We start from the raw sequence: 24,700 nt of genomic DNA, 5'->3' as shown, positions 1-24,700 counted from the left end.
ATCATTTGTTAATTCTGGCATCCATTGTTGCTTTTATCCATTGTTTCCATTCTAGCACGTTTTTCTTTTAAATTTTTGATACAATAAAATTCTGATAATTTTTTATACTTTTTGTTATACTTTTTTTGAGACTTCCACCCTTTAAAATCCCACTTAAGAGGAAAAATTGTCCATTGTATATGTATAAAGGGATGTGGGTTGGTTGTCTCATTCCATTAAGCTCTTGTCACCACCAGTTTCTCTGACACCCTGGGAGAGACACACTGAAAGTTCCTGTAGACCTGTGGAAGTCTGAGGACAGCCCTGATCTTACTCAACCTGCAGGTGAGGGGGTAGACTCTTTGGGGGGCACATACAGCTCTGAATATACTGACTGCATACCCCTGAACCCCCCCTGATAGAATCCCACAGCCAGCCACTAATTATTGCCCAGATCGGGGCCTTGACAATCTGAATGCAGGTCTTCTAGTGCAAAATATAGCAAAGGGGGCAAAAGGTTGGCCTTCCCGCCACAGTCGGACTTCCCTCAGACGCCCACCTGTCCGACTCCGGAGGCCCATACCATACGCAGCGCACATAGAGCCTCACAGACAAGCATCATTGAGTCGGATGACTCTCGTCTCCCTTGGCTGGCGGACGTCATGGCGGCCATCGCAACTTGCCAATCCACATTAACAACAAAAATAGAGGCTGTTCAGCTGGATATGGGTCTAAACCGTCAAGGCATAGACAAAATTAGGTCGCGAGTTACCGAGACGGAACAAAGATTGAGTAACACTGAAGACACCGTGGCGGAACATGGAGCAACACTCCGTACGCTTCAGACCAAAGTAAAGGCCTTAGAATACAGAGCTGAAGATGCAGAGAACAGAAACCAGAGCAATAATCTTCGTATTATCGGTTTACCGGAGGGGGCGGAGGGGAACAACCCTACCTCCTTCATAGAAGGCCTGCTGCGTGACCTCCTACCGGAAGCCCGATGGTCACCCTACTACACAGTCGAGAGGGCACTCCCGTATACCACCTAAGCCAGGGCCTCCTGGATCCCCTCCTCGCACCTTCATACTCCCTCTCCTTAATTTCAGAGACAGGGATAAAGTTCTTCGTGCCTCCAGAAATGTTGGGACTTAAGATTTCAGAACACTAAACTGATGATCTTCCCTGACTATTCGGTAGAGACCCAAAAACTCAGGAAATCGTTTGACCAGGTTAAGGCGGCACTGAGATCACGCAACATTCGCTATAGTGTACTCTTCCCTGCTCGCTTGAGGGTCCAGGACCTCGAGACGACTCGATTTTTCACCACACCAAGGGAGGCCTCTGCCTGGCTGGATTCCCTGCCACAGATCCGTTGACCGACCAACCGGTGTACACCGAATGTCCTCTTTATTGTTTACTTGTAACAACCTGGGCCCAAGTCTGAATTCACATACGAACTGCTCCATGGTTGACTTAGTTTTGTTGCACAGGTTGTGCCCAGTTCATCCCCATGATGTGTTCAGACTTGAGGGGGGTAACTAACTATCCCCTATCAGGAAAACTCTAAGTTAATGCCCCTGCCAAAGCATTTGGTCAGGAGACTGTTGAGCTATGAGGCTTCATGTTACCTGCATGCCCCCTCGGGAAGCATTGAAGTTCCTGTTCTGGGTATCCTCTTAATGATGGATCGACTTCACTGTGGGGTCGCAATATGATTTACTTCTCCTCTGACTTTTAATACCCCACAGCCTGTTATAATCCATTAGCAGAGTTCTCACACTCGAAGGGCCACTTGAACTGTTGCTTGCCCCCCTGTGTGCAATCTAGGGGGGTTGGGCTCGCCTCTTCCACGGACCCCTTGTTGCAGCCGGTGAGCTGAATTGGTTTGGGATTGAAACCCACCTCAGTTTGGGGGGGTCTGGTGGGGTGGGGGGTGGGGATAGTTCCCCTAATGGGGCTGTTTTAATTTACGTTAGAAGTTGGACTGTTTTCAGTTTGGTTTTGTTTTTATTTTACAATTGTTTTTTTAAAAAAATTGACTCATCAGCATTGCAATGTTTTCAGGTATGTCCGTTATGGGTCCGGGGGTCCAGTTCGGGAGCCACGACCTATATTGACACTAACATTATTATCATTCTGAGTAACCATGTCCTCCCTTAACATCGTTTCCTGGAACACTAGGGGACTGAACTCCCCGGTTAAGCGTTCCCTGGTGTTCCAATTCCTTAAAGCTTACAACCCACATATATGTGTGCTCCAGGAAACGCATTTAATAGGAAGTAGAGTTCTGGCCCTCAAAAAACCATGGGTGGGTTATCACTACCACTCCACGTTTTTCCAGGGGTGTCACTATTCTGATACTGAAATCCCTTCCTTTCTGGCTCCTGGATTTGGCCCTGGACCCTGATGGTCGTTATGTCATCATACATGCTAAAATATACTCTCTAACGTGGACCATTGTGGGTTTATATTTGCCTCCTCCAGCTTCACTGCTGGTGCTCAACCAGATCACCGGAAAGATAGCTGAATTTGCATCTGATAACAATATTATATTGGGCGATTTCAATCTAGTCCCTGATCCGGATCTTTATGGACTGGCATCTGCAGGATATCACCATCCTGGGTTGACTGAGTGGGCGGACACGTATGGCCTGACTGATGTGTGGAGGTGGAGACACCCCCAGACCAGGGCATACACATGCCACTCGGCCTCTCACAGGACGTTCTCCCGAATAGGCTTAGTCTTTGCGGGAAGTCCGGTCCTCCCACGGGTTACAGATATACGAATACTCCCTAGAGGAATCTCTGACCACGCGCCCCTGTTGTTGTCATTGGACCTTTCACTGGGCCCTGTAGACAAGATATGGAGGCTCTCGAGGTTTTGGATTTCAGACACTCAATTCATTTGTAGACTCTCAATTCAGAACGGTGCTGCTTGACTTGGTGGTAAATGTGGGCTCGGCTGACCCCACAGTTGTCTGGGACGCATTCAAGGCCACGACGAGGGGACATTACCAGACCATTATAGCCAGAGTTCGTGGGGAGCGCAGGGCAGAGTTGGTAAGGGCTGAGAGAGAGGCGAGTAGCGCAGAGATTCCCTTTGTTCGTACCCGGGACCCTATACACTACTCACATTTACAATTTATGACGTCGGAGGTGGTTCGTCTTCGTACCTCTCTTACCCAGAAAAAAATTCTGGCTCAATCCCAACGGATTTTTGAGCAGGGGGAGTGAGCGGGCCGTTTGTTGGCCTGGCTCTCCAGGGAACAGGCGGGGGATGAGCATTTCCCACATCAGAGACCCCTCGGGACAGACAGTCCACACACCGGAAGAGATCAATAGCTGTTTCGCGGAATTCTACAAATCCCTGTACATGTCCAGGGCAGACTATAGGGAGGAGGATCTGGTGGCATACCTAGACAGTATTGATGTCCCAACCCTTACGGTAACATATCGTGATAAGCCCCAATTACATACTTGGAAATACTCCGGGCACTCAAATCAATGCAGACAGGGAAAACACCGGGACCCGATGGTATCCCTGTAGAATTTTACAAACAATACGCTGCAGAGCTAGTAGACAAGCTTCAGGACCTCTTCTCTGTGTCGACGCGCCTCGAGAAACTCCCGGATACAATGAGTGAAGAGATCATAGTGGTGATCCCCAAACCCGGGAAGGACCCTACTTTATGCTCCTCGTATAGCCCCATATCCCTCCTGAATGTGGATGCAAAGGTCCTGGCAAAAGTACTGGCCAATAGGCTTAACCTTGTCATCACTGCCCTGATCCACAGAGATCAAACAGGCTTCATGCCCGGGAGAGGTACTGACATCAACATTAGGCGTCTTTATACTCATATAGAAGGCTTTTGATTCTGTCGAGTGGGGCTACTTATGGGAGGTGCTCTCGCGTTTTGGGTTTGGCCCGGGCTTCACAAAATGGCCCTGCATGCTATATCATAATCCCTCAGCCAGAATACGCACCAATGGTTGTCTATCAGAGAAGTTTAAATTGTTTCGGGGTACGAGACAGGGGTGTCCCCTCTCCCCGGGCTTATTTGCCTTGGCGATGGAGCCCCTGGCTATACTGCTGCGGGCTGACCCCGGGGTGAGGGGGCTTCAGGTGGGCCCAATCGAGGAGAAGATTTCGCTGTATGCGGATGACGCTCTGCTCTATTTAGCAGACGCATCGTCCTCCCTGCAGACTGCACTAGGTCTAATCAACCAATTCGGCGGGTACTCGGGGATCCGCATTAATTGGGATAAGTTGATACTGTTCCCGCTCCATCAGTCGACCCCTAGGATCCCACACGCGCAGCTTAAATGGGTAGAGGACTTCAAGTACCTAGGGATTAAGATTAGTGGTAAAGTCCAGGATTATATGGACGATAATCTGCGACCACTTATGACACAGCTAATGGCTAAGTGTGCTTCTTGGCGTTCCCTCCCACTGACCCCGGTTGGCAGAGTAAATCTGCTAAAAATGATTTACCTTCCCAAATACTTATACTTTTTTTGCAACACACCCATCCATATCCCTAGGACCTTTTTCCAAAGATTGGAGAGTCTGCTGATACACTTTGTGTGGGCTGGGAGGCCACCCAGGGTGGCCAAGCAGATCCTATATCTCCCATTATCCGGGGGGGACTGGCACTACCGAACTTTCAAATTTATTACTGGGCAGCTGTTCTTGTTACGATTCGGTGGTGGTTCTCCCAGCCCGCACAGAATCCTGCTGTTACTCTCGAAGCAGCCATTTTGGGTTCTTTTGCAGCCCTGAGCAACCTTCCGTTTCGTGGACTTCGGGCTAGTCCGTCCATGACAACTCCGATGCGAACCACTGTAAGGGTCTGGCAGGAGGCCAGGAGGATATATGGGAAACCCAATCATATCTCACCTCATATGCCCCTATGGGGCAATCCCATGCTCCCTCACCTTCATAGTATACCAGACCCCTCTATCTGGGCAAAAAAGGGTATTCTCACACTAAAACATATAGTTCAGGATGGTAAGCTTAAGACTTTCCAGGCCCTGAGGCAATCATTTGCTATCCCATCCTCCTTCCAATTTAGATACTGGCAGCTAAAGCACGCTTTTGAAGCTCAGTTCCCTGCCCCCCTTATTTTGGAACCAGACTCCATTGAACGGCTCCTGATTTCTAGCGTGATGGGGAAGCCACTTTCAACGTTATATCTATACCTCACAGTAGAGTATGACACCAAACTAACCAAGACATGGGAAAAATGGAGGGTTGATATCCCTTCCCTGGATGAAGAGGAATGGAAGGAGTGTTTAATTTCCTACATTCCTTCCATGATAGCGGCGAAAGATAGGTTCATACAATTTAAGTTCCTACACAGAGCGTATTTCACCCCACAGAGACTGGCGCGCATTTATGATCAAAGGGACCCCAATTGTCAGAGATGTAGGCAGGAAGTGGGCACCTTTTGGCACATGGTCTGGTCCTGTCCCAAACTTAAACCCTTTTGGTCAGCAGTGGCCTCCACACTGAGCGATGTCACAAGTTTGAATGTACCGGTCGACCCTCAGATACTATTGCTTAGCCATTTGGAGGATATTGAGGGAGACAGATATAGTAAACTGTGTCTTACCTTCGCATTATATTATGCTAGGCGTGAAATATTAATGGTATGGAAAAAGGCAGAGCCTCCTACTTTGGCATCATGGAAAAGGTCAGTGAACATGGTACTTCCCCTGTATAGATTGAAATATGAAAGTAGGCAATGTCCAGGAAAGTTCGATAAGATCTGGTCCTCTTGGGTAGATGCCTCTGGGGCCCCGGAACCCCCTCCCCCATAATTATTATGCTATGAAACTGGCTGGAGGAAATCCTGTGTCTCTGACTACTCTCCCGCTGCCTGTTCTTTTGCCCCCCCCTTGCCTTTCCTTCGCTCCCCTCCCCCCCCTTCCCTCCTCCCCTCCCCCCCCCTTCCCCCTCCTTCCCAGGTTGGATTGAAAATGGTTACTTATGTAAGTTTATCTACAATGCTATAATACCATAATGTATTAAGGTGTACTGTTAAGTGATACTTCTGATATTTGCACAATTGGAATATCTGATAGGCAATGACTACAGGTTGAAGGTTGATTTTACTGTCATTTTCTTCTATACTTTGAATGCTTTAAATCATTCTGTAATGTAATGCTGATTTGTTTAATAAAAATTTTCTGTTAAAAAAAAAATAATACCAAAAAAATATAATAAATTCATGCAAAAATCGTGCCCCCGATGAAAAGTCCCATAAACTGTGCAATCCAGATTGTGACAATCTCCAGGAAATGGTGAAAATATTAATGCTGGCAACAACTCCTCAGTGCAGCCCAGATGTGGTCCCCCCAGCCTCTCACCTTAAGGCTGATCGATTACAGCCCAGTAAATGCAATCCAGATAGAAAGACAGCTCCACGATCCTCCTCTAAAGGACTCTCCTATGGGTCTCTTGTTATGGCACAGTCCTCCACTCCCAGGGCACCCCAGTCAATTAGCCAAGCAGTATAAAAGAGGGGAAGGAATACTCCATGGTGTAGTATTAAATGTAACACATTTTATTAAAAACATCCACTTACATTGATAAAATGAAACGAGCACACGCTACAGCCGATTCCCGATCCCGGCCGTGATTGGGAAAAGCCGAACAAGACAAGCCCCGCCTCTCCTGACGTGTTGCGTGACCATCACGTCACTTTTTCAAAGGGTGTGGAGACGGGTAAAGCGGAGATTCCCCTTATAGCAGGAGGGTTACCAAGGTAACCTCTGCTCGATACTTAAAACATAATAATCCTTGCCGTTAGGCAAATAGCAAACCAACACAGCAGATAATGACCTAATATTTTTTAAAAACGGACAATGGCTAACTCCATATAATTACAAATAATTAATAAAAATAATATAAATAATCTAGGTGTGATGGCTATATTCAATAGACCAACGCCATCTAGTGGTCAACTGAATGTTACAAAATGTCCAGATAAATAGATTTTTTTTTCCTTGGTAATAAAACCTCCATCTAGTGGGAAATTATGATATTCCAGCAACTAAGCAAAATAATATTGAATTAAATGAAATTAATAATTAATGGCATATCATACCATGAAAAAAGATCAATAAATAATTCTAAAATCAATCAATACAATAACCATTTCATAAATCACCCAATCCAATATTAAAATGCATAAATACTTCACTCAGAGTCTCTTATACTAGACATGATAAATAATATCTAAAAACAAATATATAGATGTATAACTTCCTCGAGTCTCCTATTTCATATTATCTAAAAATTATTTAATACCAGAGAGAGAGCTTAATGATTTATAAACAATTACAAAAAGGGAAAAGAGAATAGGGATAGTGGAAGGGAAGTGGAATATGATTATAAAATAAAAATAAAATAATCAATAATCAGAGATAAAACAATTAAGATCAAATTCCACATTATGTCCATAATGGCACTAAAGTACGAAGCTCATAGATCCAACGAGATTCCGACTGACTAAGTTTAATTACTTTGTTGTCACCTCTCCAATGGGGTTTGTAACTATCTATTCCCCATACGTTTAAAGAAGAGGGATCTCTGTTATGAAACTGATCATAATGTTTAGATGTTTTGGGTAGCCATTCTTAATATTCTGGGTATGTTCCCTGAGTCTCTTCCAGAGTTCTCTCTTAGTTCGTCCAACGTACTGAATTTGACATGGACATTCCAGCAGGTACACAACCCCTTCTGTTCGACAAGATATGAATTCTTCTATCTCATATTCTCTGCTAGTAACAGTAGATTTAAAATTCATTTTTTTCTTCTTTGTTTCCTTTGTATGTCTACATGTATAACACATCTTACAGGGATAAAACCCTTTTCCATCAAAGAAAGAAAACTTGAGAAGGGGTATCCAGCACATTCTTTGCAATACGATCCCTTAAACTTGGTACCCTTCGATATGTAAATCTAGGTTTTTCCGATAATATTGTTCCTAGATGTCGATCGGCTTTCACAATGTTCCAGTATTTCTTAAAGATTTTTTCTATTTGTTTGTGTTGCATACTAAAATTTACTCTCATACCAAAAGTAGTTGTGATCCAAAGTGTATCTTAAACAATCACAAAGGAACTTTCTCTGCATCATCTTCACATCACTGAATTCCTTCAGGGCCCATTTGGTTGCTTGTATTGCCTCTTCAAGATTGATAATGGTGTAAAGTGATGCTACATCGGCCGTTGCAAGATATACTGGTCTATCCCCAAATGAGATGCTGTCAAGTAACTGTATCAGATGTTTCGTATCTCTTAGGTATGACTTAGTTTTCTTTACTAGCGGCTGTAGGAACCAATCAATATACTCCCCTATTCTTGCTCCGACCGAATTGATTCCATTTACTATCGACCTTCCTGGTGGTTTCTCTTTATTTTTATGGATCTTAGGGAGAGTATATATTACCGGGGTAATGGCATCCACGTGGCTGAAGATATTTCGCTTCTTTTTTATTTATTAAGCCTTTTGATTTTCCTCTTTCCACTAAATAAGCTAAGTCATCTCTATATCTTACAATTGGGTTACCTGGCCATTTCTGATAGGTACTGGCATCGCTCAGTTGTCTATTTGGTTCTTCTTGATAGTCCTTCTTTGATTGGATCACTATTGCTCCACCTTTATCAGCCTGTCTTATCACAATGTTTTTCCTCTCTTCAAGATTCTTAATGCCATTCTTAATATCCCCAGGGTAATCCATCTTTTTAATCTTAAGGTCCTGTAAATCCTTTAAAACCATTCTTCGGAACACCTCAATATGTCCTTCTGTTCCCATTGGGGGATTAAATAACGATTTGTTTTTTAAAGGATGAAAAAATTATGGGACTCACTGATAAAGTGAAGAATTTACCTATTAGGGGTCCAGGAGAAAATCGTAACAACTATAACACTCCGAATCAGAGACAAGGATGGAATGGAAATAATAATTGGAAAAAACCCTTTTGGAAAAATAACTGGCATAATAATAATTTTTATAATTCTCCGAGACCCTTTCAACAGTTTCCGGATAGGAGAGAGCCGTTGACACCTCCTTGGAGAAATGAGAGCCAGAGATATGAGAATAGGAATGGAGATACCAGACCATATCATTATGATGGAAGACGAGAACAAGGGCCTTATGAAAATCATTACAATATCCCAACATATAATCGTTATGAATATCTGAGAAGACCTGATGAAGGAGGACGGACCCCTAGAGACCATCGGGAAAGGGGAAGAACTCCGAATTATCAATATGGAAGACGTGATAGAACTCCAACTCGTTTTTTTAGAAATGAGACCCCGGGGGTTTTCCAGACGTTATCAGACGGAGAACAGATCTCGAAGATCTATCAGGAGGAGCCCAGATCGGACACCGAGGAGAGAAACAAGAAGGGAGGAAAGACACTGGGAACAACAGAGAGACCGGGGAGAGAGATCAAGGAGATCCCCGAGAAGAGGCTCAGAAAAACCATCTGGAGGAAACGGAAAACAAAGCGCAGATGTAGAGCAGGAACAAAAAACAAAAGAAAAAGAGTAATAGGAGAAGGGATAGTGAATATTAGTGGAGTGGAATTGACAGAAAATGAAATTAGAGTATTGGACAAAGGTCTAAAATTTGCACCGAAAAAGAATTTAAATAAATTCAACACTTACATAGATATTAATAAATTTGCTAGAAGTCTTCACATTAAAAAATATATGATGAGTAAACCAGGAGAGAATTTATTGAGGAATAGTAGCGTGAAAAGTGAAATCAAGTTTAGTGATCTAAAAAACAAATCGTTATTTAATCCCCCAATGGGAACAGAAGGACATATTGAGGTGTTCCGAAGAATGGTTTTAAAGGATTTATGGGACCTTAAGATTAAAAAGATGAATGACCCTGGGGATATTAAGAATGGCATTAAGAATCTTGAAGAGAGGAAAAACATTGTGATAAGACAGGCTGATAAAGGTGGAGCAATAGTGATCCAATCAAAGAAGGACTATCAGGAAGAACTAAATAGACAACTGAGTGATGCCAGTACCTATCAGAAATTGCCAGGTAACCCAATTGTAAGATATAAAGATGACTTAGCTTATTTAGTGGAAAGAGGAAAATCAAAAGGCTTAATAAATAAAAAAGAAGCAAAATATCTTCAGCCACGTGGATGCCGTATCCCGGTAATATATACTCTCCCTAAGATCCATAAAAATAAAGAGAAACCACCAGGAAGGCCGATAGTAAATGGAATCAATTCGGTCGGAGCAAGAATAGGGGAGTATATTGATTGGTTCCTACAGCCGCTAGTAAAGAAAACTAAGTCATACCTAAGAGATACGAAACATCTGATACAGTTACTTGACAGCATCTCATTTGGGGATAGACCAGTATATCTTGCAACGGCCGATGTAGCATCACTTTACACCATTATCAATCATGAAGAGGCAATACAAGCAACCAAATGGGCCCTGAAGGAATTCAGTGATGTGAAGATGATGCAGAGAAAGTTCCTTTGTGATTGTTTAAGATACAGTTTGGATCACAACTACTTTTGGTATGAGAGTAAATTTTATAAACAGATTTGCGGAATAGCAATGGGTGCAAAGTATGCACCTAGCGTTGCCAATCTTTATATGGCTGAGTGGGAGGAAGAGGCCTTATATAAAAAAAAGCCACAACTCCTCTTTTTTAAAAAGATTCATAGATGACATTATCGTTAACTGGGCTGGGGATAGAGAAAGTCTGATGGATTTCTGCTTCAACCTGAATGTTAATAATAAGAATATTAGCCTTGCATGGGAGATTAATGATGAGAGGATACAGTTCTTGGATCTGGAAATTTTAAAAGAAGATGGAAAATTGGTCACACAAACATTCTTTAAGCAGGTTGACAGGAACAGTTATCTTCCACTGGATAGTTGCCATCATGCTCCTTGGTTAAACAATATACCTAAAGGTCAATTTATTAGGTTAAAAAGAAACTGTACTAAGCAAGAGGTGTTTATAAAACAAGCAGAATTTATTGGTGAAAGATTTATTCAAAAAGGTTATCGGTCCAGTTTTATTAAAGAGAAAATTAAAGATGTTGAGGCCTTGGATAGAAGCAGATTAATAGAAGATTCAACTAGAGATAAAGAATCGATTAATACTGTACCATTAGTGATGGATTTTAGTATGCAACACAAACAAATAGAAAAAATCTTTAAGAAATACTGGAACATTGTGAAAGCCGATCGACATCTAGGAACAATATTACCGGAAAAACCTAGATTTACATATGGAAGGGCACCAACTTTAAGGGATCGCATTGCAAAGAATGTGCTGGATCCCCCTTCTCAACAAGTTTTCTTTCTTTGATGGAAAAGGGTTTTATCCCTGTAAAACGTGTTATACATGTAGACATACAAAGGAAACAAAGAAGAAAAAAATGAATTTTAAATCTACTGTTACTAGCAGAGAATATGAGATAGAAGAATTCATATCTTGTCGAACAGAAGGGGTTGTGTACCTGCTGGAATGTCCATGTCAAATTCAGTACGTTGGACAAACTAAGAGAGAACTCTGGAAGAGACTCAGGGAACATACCCAGAATATTAAGAATGGCTACCCAAAACATCTAAACATTATGATCAGTTTCATAACAGAGATCCCTCTTCTTTAAACGTATGGGGAATAGATAGTTGCAAACCCCATTGGAAAGGTGACAACAAAGTAATTAAACTTAGTCAGTCGGAATCTCGTTGGATCTATGAGCTTCGTACTTTAGTGCCATTATGGACATAATGTGGAATTTGATCTTAATTGTTTTATCTCTGATTATTGATTATTTTATTTTTATTTTATAATCATATTCCACTTCCCTTCCACTATCACTATTCTCTTTTCCCTTTTTGTAATTGTTTATAAATCATTAAGCTCTCTCTCTGGTATTAAATACATTTTAGATAATTTTAGATAATATGAAATAGGAGACTCGAGGAAGTTATACATCTATATATTTGTTTTTAGATATTATTTATCATGTCTAGTATAAGAGACTCTATGAGTGAAGTATTTATGCATTTTAATATTGGATTGGGTGATTTATGAAATGGTTATTGTATTGATTGATTTTATTTATTAATCTTTTTTCATGGTATGATACGCCATTAATTATTAATTTCATTTAATTCAATATTATTTTGCTTAGTTGCTGGAATATCATAATTTCCCACTAGATGGCAGTTTTATTACCAAGGGAAAAAAAAATCTATTTATCTGGACATTTTGTAACATTCAGTTGACCACTAGATGGCGTTGGTCTATTGAATATAGCCATCACACCTAGATCATTTATATTATTTTTATTAATTATTTGTAATATTATGGAGTTAGCCATTGTCCATTTTTTTAAAATATTAGGTCATTATCTGCTGTGTTGGTTTGCTATTTGCCTAACGGCAAGGGTTATTATGTTTTAAGTATCGAGCAGAGGTTACCTTGGTAACCCTCCTGCTATAAGAGGAATCTCCGCTTTACCCATCTCCACACCCTTTGAAAAAGTGACGTGAGGGTCATGCAACGCGTCAGAGAGGAGAGGCGGGGCTTGTCTTGTTCGGCTTTTCTCTATCACGGCCGGGATCGGGAATCAGCTGTAGCGTGTGCTTGTTTTATTTTATCAATGTAAGTGGATATTTTTAATAAAATTTGTTACATTTAATACTACACCATGGAGTATTCCTTCCCCTCTTTTATACTGCTGGGCTAATTGACTGGGTGCCCTGGGAGCGGAGGACTGTGCCATAACAAGAGACCCATAGAAGAGTCCTTTAGAGGAGGATCGTGGAGCTGTCTTTCCATCTGGATTGCATTTACTGGGCTGTAATCTATCAGCCTTAAGGTGAGAGGCTGGGGGGACCACATCTGGGCTGCACTGGGGAGTTGTTGCCAGCATTAATATTTTCACTATTTCCTGGAGATTGTCACAATCTGGATTGCACAGTTTATGGGACTTTTCATTGGGGGCACGATTTTTGCATGAATTTATTATATTTTTTTGGTATTATTGAACTGCAACCTTTTTATCTTTATTTCACTTGTCATATATTATTTTTTTACATATATTGTGAATACACAGAATTTATTGTTCACTGATTTCACTCATCTTTAATATTTTGCATCATATAATTTTTTGTTTGGATTCAGTCTCTTTTTGAATCATTTGATGATCGTTTTATTTGAATTTATGCACGCGGCTTATTAGTGTTTTACAAATCAGGGAAATCCACACCTTCTGTTGTAGCGATGGTTCAATATAACCTTTGGTACACATTATGATGGTAGATTCATGGGTGTTGACACAATTATTATTTGGATTTTCGTGTAGAATCTCCATTTACGTGGTTGTTTCACATTATTATAGTATTATTATTTTATACATTAGTCATATTGTATTGCGCAATTTTTGGATTTAACGCCACATTACCTTATTATTATTTTGGCAGACATTTCTTGGTGTGGGAACACCTTTGGGGTGGCAGCTTTATCATTTTTTTTTTTTTTTTTTTTTATCATTTTTTATTTTTCTTTATATTTTAGTTTGTGGTTTGCACACCAGTACTCATTATTACTTACAAGCTAAATTTATTACATTCAGTTGTGATGAGTGGGAGTGTTGGGTAGGGGTGTGGGTGGGGGTTTCCGAACTAACGTGTCTATTTTGGTTTGTTGATGTTTTCTCGCATCTAGTGAAGTTGAAGTAATTCTAGAAAATCACCCAATAGTGATTTATTAGACCCAACTTCACTAGATGCGAGAAAACAACAAACTAAAATAGACACGTTCGTCATGCAAGTTTCCTGGCCTGATGACTTGCCCAGCTATTTGGGCCTTTTTACACCAATCCATTAGAGATCTCAAGAATAGCAACTGCCAGGAATATTCTCCTAACTTGACTCCTAATCAACAGCCCTTCAATGCCTGCAGACACGCCGTGACATTATCAATAAGCCATCAGATAAAGGTGGCAATATAGTGATAATGTCACATAATACCAGATTATGTGCCACTTGGTACTAGATAATTTGACCTGGTACAAACCCATTTCACCTACCAGTATCACGGGTTTTGTCAATGAATTTATAGAACTCTGTACAGGGGCCTTTTGGCAGGGTCTGATCGACAAAGATACCCTGAATTATCTGGTCCCCAAACATCCACGTACTCCCACCTTTTACATACTACCCAAAGCACATAAAAATCTCTCCCAGCCTCCGGGTAGACCTATTGTCTCTGGCATTGGGTCCTTAACGGACAATGCTAGCAAGTTTGTGGATAGCTTTCTACTTCCCCACGTCTCAGGATTACCATCCTATATCCGAGATACATCTGATTTGCTCAGACACATCAAGGGGATCCAGATCCCTCGTGACTCCCTTCTCGTGGCCATCGATGTAGAGTCCCTATACTCGAGTATCCCCCACAAGAAGGGTGTCGCGACGCCTAGATCTTTTCTTATGGAACAAGAGGATACATCTTGGCCTCTAAATGAGATCATTTTACAATTGTTAACATTTATTCTCACACGGAATATTTTCATTTTCGAAGACCAACACTACCTACAAACACAAGGCATGGCAATGGGCACATCATGTGCCCCCATCATACGCAAACTTGTTTCTCGGAGCCTGGGAGAGGCACATTTTTTCGGATGACCAATTTTTAACTTTTCTAGAATCGATACTCTGCTGGTTCAGATTTATCGATGACTTGTTTGTGGTCTGGACCGGCCCATTATCTTTGTTGAACCAATTCATTGAGGCCATCAACTTTAATACCATAAACTTGCGTTTCACGGTTAGTTCAGAAAATATACAGATCCCTTTTCTCGATCTATTGATTGTCAAGAATCCTGATGGGACACTGGGGAATAATCTATATCGCAAACCTACAGCTGGCAACACTTTGTTGCACGTCACCAGTGCCCACCCAAAATCTCTTGTGCGCAGTATTCCATACGCACAGTATTTGCAACTGCGTCGTAACTGCGCACGGGATGAAGATTTCTATACACAATCAGCTTCTTTACGTGAAAGGCTTCTCTTGAGGGGTTACTCGCGGACTAACCGCAGAAAGGCCTTTAACAAGGCATGTGGCCACACTAGAACTTCCCTAATTTATCCCGTTGCACGCAATTCCAATACTAACACAGTTAAAATCATTACCCAGTACTCAGCACACCATGAACAATTCAGGCAAATCATCTCAAAACACTGGCATCTTCTTACTGATCACCATATCCTGAAACATCACATACGAGAGACACCAAATTGGTTTTTCGGAGAGCTAAATCTCTTAAGAGACCGTCTAACCAGCAGTCACTACAAACTTGATACTAGTGCCCCCCCCCCCCCCAATTTTTTGGCACCTCTCCTTGTGGCCAGTGCCCTTTTTGTCCCTGGATACTTTCTTGTTCCTCTATAAAGCTTCCCAATAGTGAAATGTTTACCCCACACATGTCTGCCCAGTGTGGCACTACTGGGATTGTTTACCTCATGCTTTGTACCTGTAAAGCGTTTTATGTGGGTAAGACAATTAGGGAGTTTAGACAGAGAGTTGGTGATCACGTATATTATTCTACCAACGGCAAACTTACTACTGTCGGACGCCATATAGGCTTGTACCACAAATACAACCCCAAAGCTGTTGGATTTCTTGCTTTGGAAGTGGTACCCCCCGATGTTAGAGGGGGTGACCGCAATAAAACTTTTATTACAAAGAGAAGCCCTTTAGATAGAAAGGCTTAATGACACTATCCCACCGGGCTTGAATGAAGTTAATTCCTTCAAATCTTTTCTTTAACCCATGATCACTGACTCTCTGTCCTCTTTCATCTCCCTCCTTGTCATTTGGCGGCGCTGTTTTCTACCTGGTTTTCGCTTATTTATGTATCCTGCCTTGCATTCTATAAGGGATTTTTGTAGAATTTGCATTCACGTTTACTTTACCTATAGGCCTTCAATTGAGGTATTATCCTCTTATTTATTGTATTAAGTGTATGTGTATATATATATATATATATTTTTCTGTGATTTTGTCCCTTTGACATGTTCACATTTATATTGTGTTTCTTTTGTCTCAACTGTATTATGTATAGCTTTGTATTTATGCCACATAACACTAATTTCCCATATATTGGGCTCCTATCCCGGTTTATTGGGGTGTTCTCCGAAGTTTGTGGCCCCCCCGGCCTTTGTCTGTTTGCGTTGACTGGTAGGCTCCCTGGTGGCTAGATGGGTTTCAAAACCCCCCTACCCCCTTTTTTGGGGGGTCCTACTCGCCACTTGTACATGCCTCTCATTGGGTCCCCTCTGGACCCAATCTGGCCACTGAATGCGAGAGATCTCCTTGCGCGCATCGCTATAGCCTTTCTGGGCGGTGTTTAGCTGCTCGCGCCAGCTGCGCGGGCATTGCATCTTCCTGGCCCTTTGAGGTGTTGTGCGCAGGCGCGCGCTCTCTGCGGGGTCCTTGACCTCGTGACGCCTGTCCACGCCGAAACTGGCATTGCCGTGACGTCATGGGGTTGGAGGACACATATACTGCGGCTCTGTTCTGCAGTCTTCACAGGCCAGCGTGGGACCCGAATGGTTCTTTGATCAGGTCCATCTACAAGTAAGTTTTTTCACTCTAACCCTGTGTGACTTGCCCACCGCACTCATCTAACTTTGAGTGCGGATTGGACAGTGCGGCCACCACACTTACTATATTTATTTTACTTCATAGACTTTGGATCTGGATTGTTAACATCTGGCACCTAACAGGCACACAGCCTGTATTCTAAGTATTTACTTATTGGCCTCCCCCGATCCCTTTCCATTCGCTGGTCAACTAATAGAACTCTATATCCGGGTTCCCCTTTTCATTTACATTATCTGGTACAGGTACATATTGATCTCAGTTCTCATTTTTATCACTTATATGCACCTTGGCCCTTTGTCCTGGGTCCCACCATTCACGTTTTGTACTTTTTTAATTATTGTCTTCATCTCTGGTCTGCACACAACTACCCTTTTGCACTCTCTTCTTATCCCCACATTTCTTGGCTTCTTATCTATCTAGCATTGGTATTTATTAATATACCTTTCTTGCCACTACTCAGTTACAGCTTGTTTCCCCTGGATGACTTTTTTCTGTTGAGTTTTAATCACCATCACTTTTTCACCCCCACCCCTTCTTTTCGATTGCACAACCTCTTCCTCCTCCAGTTTGGTCTTTGGCAATGGATCCTATTTCATCCTTCCCTGGTCTCTTCCATTTTATGTTTACTGGCGTTTCACTTATTCATCCTCACCGCTTGGACCACAGACATACAACATATATGTTACACTTATATCTACCCCTTTATTACCCATTTAGGCGTTTGTCTCTTTGCGGTCTCATATGTGCACTCTCCAGTCACGGCGTGAGACTTTGCCGGGTTTGGCCTGAACACTGTATGCACCTTAACATGGGTAAGCAGCCCCTTATATCTGTTTACAAACTTTTTTTCTACCCTCCCCCCTTTCTTACACTTCGGCATTACCTCCCATATCCCCCCCCCTTTTTCCTTTGAAAATGTGCATCTCTCATTGTATTTTATTCGCAGACATATTTCCTGATGAAGCGGGTTCCCCGTGAAACTAGTCGAAATTCCATGTCATCTTTGCATATTTTAACATAGTTTGTATTATTTTTTGATTGTTGTATAAATTTTGTTTTACATATATTTTTTGTATTTTTACTGTATATCCCTTTCTACTTGTACCGAGATAGTCCGCTTGCACTTTACCTTGGTGAGTTTGGAGTTGGGGACCATATACAACGAACTCAGATGAGCAGTTGTAGAACTGATCTATTGAGTACGTTTTGCCTTTAGAATAAAAGGATTTTTTTCCATGCTGAACAAACTAACAGGTTCTACAGCGGGTCTTTTTGCATTGGTACATGCCCACTAGGGGTATGAGAGTGATGGGGTTGGGAACGGTTTGATCTGAAGGAAATTTGCTCGGAGCGATTTTGTTTTTCAAAGATGGGGCTTTGCGGTAAGTAATCCTAGGTATTGGTGGAAGAATGGTTTTAAGGAGAGGATCCTGCTTCAGGATATTCCAATGTTTATTAAAAATGTTTTCCATTTTTTTGTATTGAAAGTTGAAGGTAGTTATAAATCTCATAGAATGATCTAATGTGACTTCCCTTTCTTTTTTGGTAGGTTTGCCTTTGGAGTAGAGATCGCAAGCCTGATCTGCTAACTCTTTAGGGTATTCTTTATCGGCGAACTTCTTTTTTAGTATGATACTTGGTGTGTCATAGTCAGTGTCTAAGGTACCCAAGCTTAATGGTTTAAAAGACTGTGCGCGAGTGAGACTTTTTGGATATATTGCCTTGATGTCCTCTCGCCCGGCGGCCTCAACGAAGTTATAGAAAGAGCCACAGTACTATAATCTTTCATGCTCCACATTTCATTTGTTATTATGGCTAATACTATGTGTATTCTGATATCATCACTTTTTACTCATTTATATTTACATGCATATCCTTGTCATTTTCACCACAGGTTTAATTTTCTTTACCTCTTTTTAAATATATGGGGGTTGCAGGTTCGCTCCTCGTGTCTCCAGTAAGTATTGGCAACTCTGGAGGTAGCATGATGTCACGCTTTGTTCCCATGACCTTGATCCCCCCCTTATTCCCTTTCCCCTCCTCTTCTCCCTCACTCTGTTTCTTCCTCTCCCCCCCCCCTCTTCCCCTACCTTATTGTCCTTTTTCCTCCCCCCTCCCTTCACCCCTCCCCCTTCCCTGTCTTCTCCCCTCCCTCCCCCTCACCGTTCATTCCCCCCCCTTTTTTCCCCCCTCGCTTCATTGTTCTGCCTTTCCTCTTCTCTCTTTCTCTTTCCCCCCCCCCCCTCTCCTGATATGTGTATGCAGACATATGCACATATCTCTGCACCCATTCCATTATGGTTATAATTATTATTTTCCTTCCCCCTCCCCTCCCCCTTTTTGGCCCACGGTCCCTCTTATTACTTTTATTTTAATTTACCCTTCTTGTCCCATAAAAAGTTTTATTGCATCAGATTGACTTTTTTTTATTATGTGCTATATATATATATATATATATATATATATATATATATATATATTTTATATTGTTCATATATATTTATCACTTATCTTTGATTGTTTGATTGTCCCCCTCCCCTTTTTTTTTACATTTTTACATTCCTATTGATTAACTACATATACCTAGTCCATATGGTATTCAGTATGCATTCCTGTTTTATATGGACTCTGCATCTCTTCCCTTCAGCATTGTGTCCTTCATTTTGTGCTTTTTTCCATATTCCCCAGTATTTTTTTTTTACCATTACTGTGTCCGTATACTACTGCCTCTGTTGTTTTTTTTATCAGTCATTATTTTTAATTTTGTTTTCTAACTACCCTGTTTCATATTTCTATTGGCCCCTCCCCCCCTTCTTTTTTTTTCCTTTTTTCTGTGTCTCCTTTTATGCTCTGGCCCTGCCCTCTGTTCTGCTTATATTAATCTCCTCCGTGCCTTGAGACCCCATGCTTGAGAAAGGAATGCGGCTATCTCTTCCATCCATAGCCAGCTAGTTCAGAAACGTGTCGCATGTTGATGACGTCACGGTTCAGCGCCGGCTTGTGTCTGCACTCCAAGCCTCATTTTCGATCTACCATACAGGGACAGTGCGATCACTGTGGAGATACAGCACGGTTTGGCCATCCGTCCGTAGGTGCTTCCACCCTTCTCCCATGGATACCACTGTCAGCATCTGACTGGTTTCCTCCCCTCTCCACCGGACTGCTATTGCCATCTGCCAGGAACACTGAACCCCATCAGACTGTGTTGTGCTCAGCCATCTGCACCCCTGCCTGCCTGGATCTGATTATCAGCTACACTGGAACTGCTGCTAACTACAGTCCCACATCATCATTTCCTCAGCCCTGATCATGCTCATGAATACTACTCCTCTTTCCTTCATGTGAGTGGATATTGTGATTTTAATAAATTGTTTTATGATATATACTCAGAGGCACCCCTATCCCTTGTTTTTTCTTAGCTCATTGGAACTCGCTTTTGGTTTCTTGGAGGCTGCCCTGACTGACATAGTGAATTCACACTACTAGTGTACACATATGTACACACATATTCGCCTCCATCTATGCCCCTGGACTATTGGGTACTACGCTCTGAAGTATCTGCACATTGCGCCTTTTTACTTGTTTAGTATCCAGATGAGGAAGCTTATTTCTTTCTGTTAAGGGGATATGGAGCACCATTTATACTATAAGAATCTTAAGTGGACTTTCTCCTTTTACCGCATACTGACTGATTTTTAAGTGGATTTTGATTGCCACATCTTGCACTGAATATTTCTATTATTCCATTAGCGCTGTTAGTGCTGAGATGACTGTATGTATATAATATATATATATATATATATATATATATATATATATATATATATATATATATATATGATTTTATTGTATTATTTATTTGCACTTATCTGTGATGAATTATCTGTGGATAGTGCTGTGAGGATGAATTCATATTACTATGTTTTATGAACGTATTACGGGCAGTTGGGCGGAACCAAAGGCAGTTATGTCACCACGTTCTTGCATTTCCCGGAATGCACACGTTTTTAGCGTTTTTTTATGCAATAAAGTATCCCAAAAGGATTTTATACTATACTATTACTAAACAGATTATACTATTATACTATACAGAGCGTAGTGCTCTGTTTTTGTATTTCTGGGACCATAAGCTGCTGAGAACTATTTTGACAAGATTGGGCGATTCTGGACTCCAGCAGTGGGAGCTTTCCCACAACAAGCGCTCTTTGACTCCTCTATGTTAGAGTCACACGTCTTCTGGTAAGCGGACATCTTTACTGGACATTAAAACACATGGGGGTCGATTTACTAAAGGCAAATCCACTTTGCACTACAAGTGCACTTGGAAGTGCAGTTGCTTTAGATCTGAGGGGGAAGATCTGAAATGAGGGGAAGCTCTGCTGATTTTATCATCCAATCATGTACAAGCAAAAATGCTGTTTTTTATTTTGCTTGCATGTCCCCCCTCAGATCTACAGCAACTGCACTTCCAAGTGCACTTGTAGTGCAAAGTGGATTTGCCTTTATTAAATAAACCCCAAGGTGTGTTTCTTCACTGTGGGAATATAATAAACACAGAGATTTATATTCCAAAGTCATTTTAAGGGTGCTGGACTTTTCGTTACCATTTATATGAACTTACTTTAAGGATTCACTATTGTTCTTTATTGGAACTTTAATCACTTTATTTTCATGATTCTTTAGGATTCACTATTGTTTTCTGTGTACCATACTTTATTTTAGTGAGCTTGGCTTAGTATTTACTGAATTACCATACTCACTGAAGTATTTATGTATGTTTTTTTGTATATTTATACTGCTATACCTTTTTCACTGGAATGTTAACACTACTCACATAAGGTCTAAGGATTCATTACAGTTTATGTAGATTTGCACCTTACTATTATAGTAAGCGCGGCATATTATTTTATTGAATTCTCTATGTATTTTATCCTGATCATTTATGATTTTTTTTTTGCCATTTGCACAGTTTCACTTTTTTGTTTTCACAATGAATTTATTATGCACTGTGAGCAATTTTAGCAGTTAAAAGGGACAGCACACTTATTTTTTGTATTTAACTTGATGTATTCTGTATTCGGATATTTAGGTGCTGAAGTCTCTTAGCAGAAAATGTTTTTTGATTAATATATGACAGAATGCTCAGAGGCAGGAGAGAGCTAGGCAGCTGAAGGTGACCAAGTCACTGTAGGCGGGCGGTAGAAAAGAACCCAGGAGAGTTCCATGTGCCACTTGATGTCAGCTGAAGCTTCCTCGGTGCTGAAAACAGGAAAGAGCAGGGAGCACACATGCGACACTCTACATAGCAAACTGCATCAGCACTCAACCCCCTAGTGTGGGTATTGAAATGGGTATTCCACAGTGGAACTGGCAGAAGTGGGAACTGAAAAGGGCACAAAGCAGTCCTAATAACCAAAGAAGCACTTGGTGCACAAACCGCAGGGCCTGCTCACAAGGTATTTCTGCAGAGAGAGGGTCACACGAGGCGAGCCACGGCCAACTTTTACAGTACACACGAGTCTGAGAAGTGCCACAATTCAAAAACCAGTGCCAATATTACAATTCAGGCAAATGGTGATCAGGTAAATGGTGTTCATATTCTTTGTAAACAAGCAAAAAATATAGTCTTGCTGGGAGTAGGAAGAGTTATACTGGGGTAACCCATAATTTTCCTTGCTTCCCAGTGTCCAATACTTCTGTAGGTGACAGTATAACCAACAAAAAAAATAAAAATATAATAAAATAAACCTCTGCGCCTATGGAAAGAATGTACAAAATAGAGTGTTGTAAGCAGCTGTACACCTATTTCCAAATGGAAAATAGTAAAGCAGAACAAATATAGTTGGATTGGTGCAGTGCTCTCAAAAAAACATACTAAACCCAAATAACCCAAATAGTTTTAATCTTTTTTATTTTTTAATGACTTGCCGACCAGCTCACATATTTATACTGCGGCAGGTTGTAAGACTCTATGCCCGCCGGCGACCCGCGATCGCCTAGTACAGAGGCAGAACGGGGACCTGCCAGTGTAAACAAGCGGATCCCCGTTCTGACAGGTGGCATGTCAGAGATCTTCTGTTCCCAGTGATCGGGAATAGCGATCTCTGTCATGTCCCTAAAAGCCCATCCCCCTACAGTTAGAACACACCTAGGGAACACAGTTAACCCCTTGATCACCCCTAGTGTTAACCCCTTCCCTGCCAGTGTAATTTTTAAATTGATCAATGTATTTTTATAGCACTGATCAAAGTAATAATGTCACTGGTTCCCATAAAGTGTAATTTGGGGTCAGAGTTGTCCACCGCAATGTTGCAGTCCTGCTAAAAATGGCAGATTGCTGCAATTACTAGTAAAAACAATAAAAAATTAAAAGTCCCTAAATCTAACCCATAGATTGTAGACGCGATAACTTTTGCGCAAACCAATTAATATATGCCTATTGCGATTTTTTTACCAAAAATATGTATTAGAATATATATCGGCCTAAATTGATGAGTAAATGTGTTTTTTTATATTTTATTTTGGATATATATTATAGCAAAAAGTAAAAAAAAATATTTTTTTTTCAAAATTTCACTCTGTTTATAGCACAAAAAATAAAAACAGCAGAAGTGATCAAAGATTGCCAAAAGAAAGTTCTATTTTGTTTGAGCACAGCGTCGCACGACTGTGCAATTGTCAGTTAAAGCGACGCAGTGCCGTATCGCAAAAAATGGCCTGGTCATTAAGGGGGCAAATCCTTCCGGTCCTTAAGTGGTTGAACTTGCTACAGGTGGTTGCCAGCTTGCAATAGCACCAGCAAGATTTCTACGATTTTTTAGGTTCTGTTTCACACATTGCACTGAAGTTAATAGTTCAGTTTTACAAGGTAATAGCTTACAACCACCTGAAACAAGTTGAACCATATGACCTCTGGAAAATTTACCCCCCTTTATGACCAGGCCATTTGCAATATACTGACAATTGCGTGGTCATGCGATGCTGTACCCAAATGTATGCCCTTTTTTTCTCACAAATAGAGCTTTGTTTTGGTGGTATTTGATCATCCCTTTTTTTATTTTTTGCACTATAAAACAGAAAAATACTCTTAGAAATTTTGAAAAAAATATTATTTTTTTTAAATAAAAAAAAAAAAAATCAATATGTTTTACTTTCTGCTAAAACCGTCCAATAAAAAAAGTTAATCAAATTGAATTTGTTCATAAATTTAGGCCAATATATATTCTGCTGCATGTTTTTACCAAAAAAAGACATCCCAAGCAGCATATATTGATTGGTTTATAGCGTCTGCAAACTATGGGATATTTTTATTTATTTATTTACTAGTAATGGCAGCGATCAGCGACTTATAGTGGGACTGCGATATTGCAGCGGAAATTCTGACACTTTTTGGGGACCAGTAACACTAATACAGTGATCAGTGCTATAAAATATGTACTTTCACTGTACTAATGACATAGGCTGGGAAGGGGTTACCATCAGGAGCGATCAAAGGGTCAACTTTGTGCCTACCAGTGTTTTACGAAACTGTGGGAGGTGCTTTTACTAGGGGAAGACATGGATCCTAGTCCCTGCTTTGCAGAGGCACAGAATCCATGCCTTCCCTCCTGTCAGAATGGCAATCTGCCTTGTTTACATAGGCAGACCTCTGTTCTGCTCCTCTGCTCGATGATCAATTGGTGTCAGCGGACATCGAGTCCGCGGTACCTGCCGCTAGGCTCCCACTGTGTGTGAGCCCCCTATCCTACCCTACCCAGAAAAGCCAAATCAAGTATATATACGTGATCCGACGCAACTGACTTTAAACGGTTAAGTGATTTTTTTTTTTTTTTTTCTGTAGATTTGATTTTAGTATATGTTTTTTTTTTTTTGCTGCATCAATCCAACTATATTAGCATAACCAAGCAGTCTCTGAATTCTTGGATATGGGGATAGCGGTGGAAAAACTTTCCTGACTGCATGTACCCTCAACCATTTAAGAAATGACAACTGCTTTGAAGATCACACAAACACTTTTACTATATTTCTCCACA

At 41.1% G+C, this 24,700-nt stretch overlaps 1 protein-coding gene across 3 annotated transcripts in view; it reads right to left on the bottom strand.

The window, feature by feature from the left end:
* SLC12A7 (solute carrier family 12 member 7) overlaps positions 1-24,700 on the bottom strand; it is a 919,795-nt gene that overhangs the window by 205,309 nt on the left and 689,786 nt on the right. The window lies entirely within an intron of this gene.

Source organism: Aquarana catesbeiana, linkage group LG05, assembly GCF_042186555.1.
Source record: "Aquarana catesbeiana isolate 2022-GZ linkage group LG05, ASM4218655v1, whole genome shotgun sequence".
Taxonomy (NCBI): domain Eukaryota; kingdom Metazoa; phylum Chordata; class Amphibia; order Anura; family Ranidae; genus Aquarana; species Aquarana catesbeiana.
The sequence above is the reverse complement of the archived record's forward strand: the minus strand, read 5'-3'. Positions and strand labels throughout refer to the sequence as shown.